Here is a 7,500-nt window from a genome sequence, read left to right as displayed (position 1 = left end):
CTGAGTCTCCCGAGGTCGACGCGGCCTGCTTTCCCCGGAGGGAGGCCGCGTCTAGAGTCGACGCGCAGAGCGGGGAGGAGCAAGCTGCCCATAGCGGTCTCTCGACCGGGCAGGGGCCGTCCCCAGGCGCGTCCGAAGTTCCAATCGATCAGGCTAAACACCCCTCGCGTCGACGGCCCGGGAGGAGGGGGTGCGCTCCTCTCGGGCCCCGGGGGTGGGCAACCCGGAGGCGCCCGTCACACGGAGATCCGTTACCTTGTCCGAGCGGGGCGTTTGTCCCCTCCTCGACAAAACCCCGAAGGCCCGTTTTAGGACCGTCTTGGCACCGACGGAAGCTCCGCCGCGCCCACCGATACCGTCTCGCCCCGGGCACGAAGCGCCCTCCCGGGTGACCGGCCCGGGAGGCGGGCCGTCCTGGTAAACTCTTTCGACTTCACGTTTAGGGACTCTGTCCCTTTTTTCCGGAGGGGGGCCTTTTCCTCCAGAGCGCCCTGGTTACCGCCTGCCTGCCGACCCCAGACGACGCATCCTCCCCAGGATGTCGGAAACCGATACCGAGCAACGCTTTTTTTTTTGGTCCGTCACCTTGTCCGAGCGGGGCTCTCGTCCCCTTCCTCGACAAAACCCCGAAGGCCCGTTTTAGGACCGTCTCGGCACCGACGGGTGCTCCGTTCACGCCCACCGATACCGTCTCGCCCCGGGTCCGAGGCACCCACCCAGGTCACCGGCCATGGAGACGGGCCGGCCCTGGGGAACTCTTTCGACTTCACGTTTACGGACTCTGTCCTTTTTTTCCGGAGGGGGGCCTTTTCCTCCAGAGCGCCCTGGTGACCGCCTGCCTGCCTGCCTGCCGACCCCAGATGACGCATCCCCGCCTGGATGTCAGAAACCGATACCGAGCACCATTTTTTAGCCCGTCGCCTTGTCCGATTGGGGCGCTTGTCCCCTTCCTCGACAAAACCCCGAAGGCCCGTCTCAGGACCACCTCGGCACCGACGGGGGCTCCGCCAGGCAGACGCATTCGCTCGTGCCCGAAAACGAGGCGCTCTCCCCGGTCGCCAGCCGGGGGAGGTTCGTTAGCATTGGGAATCTCGTTCGCACGCAACAGCACGGACACTCGCCGTTTACCCAGACCGACCGTTCGACAAGCATATGCCTGGGGTGCACTTTTTCCATAAAACCAGCCCGTCTTTTCCTGGAGGTCTCGTACTTCCAGAGCTCCGACGGGGGCGCAGTCTGGATTTTATATGCCCACCCAGAGCGAGTCTGAGTGGGACTCACGACGGTCTGATCAATGGTAGGGGGTGCTCTGTGTTTTGCACCACCACACTTGCCCTCTTCCATACAGCCCCGAAGGCCCGTTTTAGGACCGTCTTCCCTCCAGGTCGAGCTCCAGGGGGTGTCGGGCGAATCTGACTCTGGCCCAGGACGGGGCCACCCTCCCTGGGCTGGCCAGGGAGGTCTGAGACCATGGAGCTTTGGAACCACACCACGTCATTGGACTTAGTCGATTTTACTCAAATTTTTTGGCACCAGAGCCGGACCCCGCCACGCGCGCCGGGCTCGTGCCCAGGAAAGACGCACCCTGCCTGGGGTGCACTTTACATAAAACCGGCCTGTCTTTTCCTGGAGGTCTCGTACTTCCAGAGCTCCGACGGGGGGGGCGTAGTCTGGATTTTATATGCCCACCCAGAGCGAGTCTGAGTGGGACTCACGACGGTCTGATCAATGGTAGGGGGTGCTCTGTGTTTTGCACCACCACACTTGCCCTCTTCCATACAGCCCCGAAGGCCCGTTTTAGGACCGTCTTCCCTCCAGGTCGAGCTCCAGGGGGTGTCGGGCGAATCTGACTCTGGCCCAGGACGGGCCACCCTCCCTGGGCTGGCCAGGGAGGTCTGAGACCATGGAGCTTTGAACCCACGTCACGCCATTGGACTTAGTCGATTTTTCTCAATTTTTTTGGCACCAGAGCCGGACCCCGCCACGTGCGCCGGGCTCGTGCCCAGGAAAGATGCACCCTGCCTGGGGTGCACTTTTCAGAAAACCAGCCTGTCTTTTCCTGGAGGTCTCGTACTTCCAGAGCTCCGGGGCGTAGTCTGGATTTTATATGCCCACCCAGAGTGAGTCTGAGTGGGACTCACGACGGTCTGATCGCTGGTAGGGGTCCTCTGTGTTTGCCACCACCACGCTTCCCCCTCTCTCATACATCCCCGAAGGCCCGTTTTAGGACCGTCTTCGCTCCAGGCGGAGCTCCAGGGGTGGCGGGCAAATCTGAATCTGGCCCAGGACGGGCCACCCTCCCTGGGCTGGCCAGGGAGGTCTGAGGGCATGGAGCTTTGGAACCACACCACGTTATTGGACTCTGTCTATTTTTTCCCCCAAACTTTGGCACCAGAGCCGGACCACCACACCATGTGCGCTGGGCTCGTGCCCAGGAAAAGATGCACCCTGCCTGGGGTGCACTTTTCAGAAAACCAGCCTGTCTTTTCCTGGAGGTCTCGTAACTTCCAGAGCTCCAGCGCGGCGTAATCTGGATTTTTACATGCCCACCCAGAGTGACTCTGAGTGGGACTCACGACGGTCTGATCGCTGGTAGGGGGTCCTCTGTGTTTGCCACCACCACGCTTCCCCTCTCTCATACATCCCCGAAGGCCCGTTTTAGGACCGTCTTCGCTCCAGGCGGAGCTCCAGGGGTGGCGGGCGAATCTGAATCTGGCCCAGGACGGGCCACCCTCCCTGGGCTGGCCAGGGAGGTCTGAGGGCATGGAGGTTTGGAGCCACCGCACATTTTTTGTACTCTGTCGTTTTTCGAGATCTGGGCTTCAGAGTCGAGCCCAGGCTCCGTTTCAAGGTGGGCATTGGGCTTCGTTCTTGCCCAGGAGACCCGCACCCTGCCTGGGATGCACTTTTCAGAGAAACCGGGCCGCCTTTTCCTGGAGGTTCTCGTGTTTTTCAGAGCTCCACCACAGCAGAGATTGAATCCTCTTCCCCAGCCAGAGTGCACCCTCTCTGGCTTGGGTGAGTGCCTTGAGTGCCCTGGAGGTCCGAACCAACAGCACGTTTATGGACTTTGTCTATTTTTCCAAATTCGACTCCAGAGTCAAGCCGGCCAAGGGGCTCTCTGAAGGCCCCTCTCTCCCTCCCTCATCCTCTACAAGAGCCCCATGGTCCGTTTTAGGACCGTCTTCGCTCCAGGCGGAGCTCCAGGGGTGGCGGGGGAAATCTGAGTCTGGCCCAGGACGGGCCACCCTCCCTGGGCTGGCCAGGGAGGTCTGAGGGCATGGAGGTTTGGAGCCACCGCACCTTTTTGGACTCTGTCGTTTTTCGAGATCTGGACTTCAGAGTCGAGCCCAGGCTCCGTTTCAAGGTGGGCATCGGGCTTTATTCGTGCCCAGGAGACCCCGCACCCTGCCTGGGATGCACTTTTCAGAGAAATCGGGCCGTCTTTTCCTGGAGGTTTCGCGTTTTTTTTTTTTTTCAGAGCTCCACCACAGCAGAGATTGAATCTGCTTCCCCAGCCAGAGTGCACCCTCTCTGGCTTGGGTGAGTGCCTTGAGTGGCCAGGGCCAACATCACCCACGGGCATCGGGCTTTATTCGTGCCCATGAGACCCGCACCCTGCCTGGGATGCACTTTTCAGAGAAACCGGGCCGTCTTTTCCTGGAGGTTTCGCGTTTTTTTTTTTTCAGAGCTCCACCACAGCAGAGATTGAATCTGTTTCCCCAGCCAGAGTGCACCCTCTCTGGCTTGGGTGAGTGCCTTGAGTGGCCAGGGCCAACATCACCCACGGGCATCGGGCTTTATTCGTGCCCATGAGACCCGCACCCTGCCTGGGATGCACTTTTCAGAGAAACCGGGCCGTCTTTTCCTGGAGGTTTCGCGTTTTTCCAGAGCTCCACCACAGCAGAGATTGAATCTGCTTCCCCAGCCAGAGTGCACCCTCTCTGGCTTGGGTGAGTGCCTTGAGTGGCCAGGGCCAACATCACCCACGGGGCATCGGGCTTTATTCGTGCCCAGGAGACCCGCACCCTGCCTGGGATGCACTTTTCAGAGAAATCGGGCCGTCTTTTCCTGGAGGTTTCGCGTTTTTTCCAGAGCTCCACCACAGCAGAGATTGAATCTGCTTCCCCAGCCAGAGTGCACCCTCTCTGGCTTGGGTGAGTGCCTTGAGTGGCCAGGGCCAACATCACCCACGGGCATCGGGCTTTATTCGTGCCCATGAGACCCGCACCCTGCCTGGGATGCACTTTTCAGAGAAACCGGGCCGTCTTTTCCTGGAGGTTTGGCGTTTTTCCAGAGCTCCACCACAGCAGAGATTGAATCTGCTTCCCCAGCCAGAGTGCACCCTCTCTGGCTTGGGTGAGTGCCTTGAGTGGCCAGGGCCAACATCACCCACGGGGCATCGGGCTTTATTCGTGCCCAGGAGACCCGCACCCTGCCTGGGATGCAGATCGGTTTGTGTGAGTCCTGGTTGTGTGAGCGTTACCCTTCTACATCACCCCCAAGGCCCGTTTTCAGGACCGTCTCGGCTCCGGGCGGACAGCCGGGGGGCGGGGGGCGAATCTGCCTCCGGCCCGGGTCGGAGCTCCCTCCCCGGGGCCGTGCGTGGAGACCCGTCGCGCCCGGAGCTCCCGTGCAACCCCACGTTTTGGACTTGGGTTTTGGAGCGAGCGAGCGGGGTCGAACCCCGGGGGCCGAGCCGCCACGGAGTCCCCGAGCCCCGGGGACGAAGCCCCGGGAGCGAGGTCCCTCCGTGGAGGCGCGAGCCCCCAGGGCCCGGCCGCCCGCCCGGGGAGGAGAGCGCACGCTCCCCTACCCCTCAGAACCCACGTGGCTGGTTGCAGCAGACCCTGTGCACCGGAGGTTCCTCCAGGAGCGCGGGGCTGGGTGCTCTAAGCCCAAGTCATACAGGCAACCATGCCTCCCCGGGACTCCCCCTGCGAGCGGCGGCGTTTGAAGGACGGTAACCCCACCGCACGGGGCTTCAAACGACCGTAGCTCTCCGAAGGCGGCTCCGATCGACGCCAAATTTTTGTCGGCTGGAGAACGGGACGAGACCTTTCGAATGAGACCGCCCCCAGCCCCGTGGGCCCCCGGGGGCCCGAGATACGGGCCCCCAAAGCGCCCCGGAAGCGGAAAAACGCAAATATCTCGCCGAAAACTCGACGTGCCCGGCCGAGGCCGGGCTCATTCGAACCGTCTCGCCGAGCTGAACGCGTCCATATGCGTTTCGTCGTTTTTGGTCGAGTATTCGCGGAGATATCGGCCGAAAACCCTCGGCCGCGCTCTGAAATGGCGCCCGCCGATGACGTCACGATCCCGGGAGAAAATCGCCCGTATCTCCGCGACGCGAAGGCCCAGAGAGCTCAAATTTGGGTGGCGAGGTCCCACGGGGGCCCTCGCTCGAACCAGGGCGGCGGCGGGCCCCGGGGACGCCCCCTACCGGATCGCCGTTCGCCGGGACCCCCGACTTTGAACGGCTATAACTCGGGGACCCGGGCGAGTTGGACCTCGTGGGTGGGCTCTTTCGAAAGGCCCCGTCCGGCACTACGGTCGATTCGAGTTTGGGGAAGATTGGCCCGGGGGTTCGCGAGATATAAGCCAAAAACGCCGCGCCTTTGACCGGGCCTAACTCCCTGACCCCGAGGCCCCCGGGGACGCGGGTGGCCTCTTTGGATAGGGCCCCCCGAGGCCTACGGAAGACCCGAGTTTGAAATTTTTTCGCCCGGCCGTTTTCGAGATATCGGCGAAAAACGGAATCTTCCCGTCCGGTGGGTGGGTGGGTGTGGGTGTGGGTGTCTCCGGGGGGCGGGGGGACTTCCAGGACCCCGGGGGGGCCACCTGGCCGTGCCCGAGGACGGTGCACCTCCCTGGGTGTGCCGTCAGAGCCTCCGGGGCCCCGGAAGTCCCCGCCCACTGCACGTTTTCGGACTTTGAGGGATTTTCGGGCCCCGAATTCGAACGCCCGTAGCTCGGGGACCCGGCGGCCCAGAGACACCGGACTCGGGTCAAGTGTGGCGTCCCGGCGGGCCCCTCGCAAAGAGCCCGCCCCCGAGCTCCGGGGCCCCCGGGTCCCGGAGAAAAGGGGCCCGACGTGTCGGGGGGGCGCCCGGGAAGGAAAGGTCCCAGGGGCCCGGGGCAGGCGGGGTCCGAGAGGGCCCGTGGGGAGCCCCCGACACCCGAAAGGGCGAGCCGCTGGGACCTCCCCTCTCCGAGATACGGGCCGTTTTCTCCGAAAGTCGCCCGCGCGTAACGGGGCCCATCTCGGGACCGGGAGGTCCCAGCGGCTCGCGGCGGCGGGTGCGGGGCCCGCTCTCGGGGACCTTGCTCCTCCCGCCGTCCCGAGCCACGGGGACCTTCCGGTCCCGAGATACGGCCACTTCCTGTCCAGCTTTGACCGGGTGTAACTCGAAAAGTAAGCCGAGTTGGGGCTCCACACTCGGGGGTATTGGGGGCCTCTGGGAGGGCCCCCCACGCCGGGTGTATGGGGCCCCAACTCGGCTTGGTTCCGGAGATATGGCCCTTTAAAGTTTCAACTTTGACCGGCTGTAACTCGAAAAGTGAGCCGAGTTGGGGCTCCACACTCGGGGGTATTGGGGGCCTCTAGGAGGGCCCCCCACGCCGGGTGTATGGGGCCCCAACTCGGCTTGGTTCCGGAGATATGGCCCTTTAAAGTTTCAACTTTGACCGGCTGTAACTCGAAAAGTGAGCCGAGTTGGGGCTCCACACTCGGTGGTATTGGGGGCCTCTAGGAGGGCCCCCCACGCCGGGTGTATGGGGCCCCAACTCGGCTTGGTTCCGGAGATATGGCCCTTTAAAGTTTCAACTTTGACCGGCTGTAACTCGAAAAGTAAGCCGAGTTGGGGCTCCACACTCGGGGGTATTGGGGGCCTCTAGGAGGGCCCCCCACGCCGGGTGTATGGGGCCCCAACTCGGCTTGGTTCCGGAGATATGCCCGTTTGAAGTTGCAACTTCTACCCAGTCTAATAATCCCAAAATAATAATTAAATAAAAAAAAAAAATAATAATAAAAATAAAAATAAGCCGAGTTGGGGCTCCACACTCTGGGCCTGGGGGGCACCACTAGGAGATCCCCCTGTGCCCAGAGCGTGGAGCCCCGAATCGGCTTTCCACACCACTCACACCGGTTTCTGACTACCTTAAGAGAGTCATTGTTAGTCGCGCAGTTTACCCGACTCTGGGAACCGGGGCTTTGGGCTTGGGGGAGACCCACCGCTCGCCCCCTAACACGTCGGGGGGGACCAGGGGGCACCCGCCTGGACCCCCTCAGCCCCACTTCGGAGAACCAGAACGCTGGCCAGGGACCCCCACGGCGGTTGAAGTTTGAACTTCTACCCGGTGCATCCCGAAAAATTGAAAAAAATAAAATAAAATAAGATTAAAAAAATAATAATAATAATAATAATAATAATAATTTTAAAAAAAATAAGCCGAGTTGGGGCTCCACACTCTGGGCCTGGGGTGGACCACTAGGAGATC

This window comes from Pimephales promelas, chromosome 2 (assembly GCF_988280905.1).
Source record: "Pimephales promelas chromosome 2, fPimPro1.hap1.1, whole genome shotgun sequence".
NCBI lineage: Eukaryota > Metazoa > Chordata > Actinopteri > Cypriniformes > Leuciscidae > Pimephales > Pimephales promelas.
The sequence above is the reverse complement of the archived record's forward strand: the minus strand, read 5'-3'. Positions refer to the sequence as shown.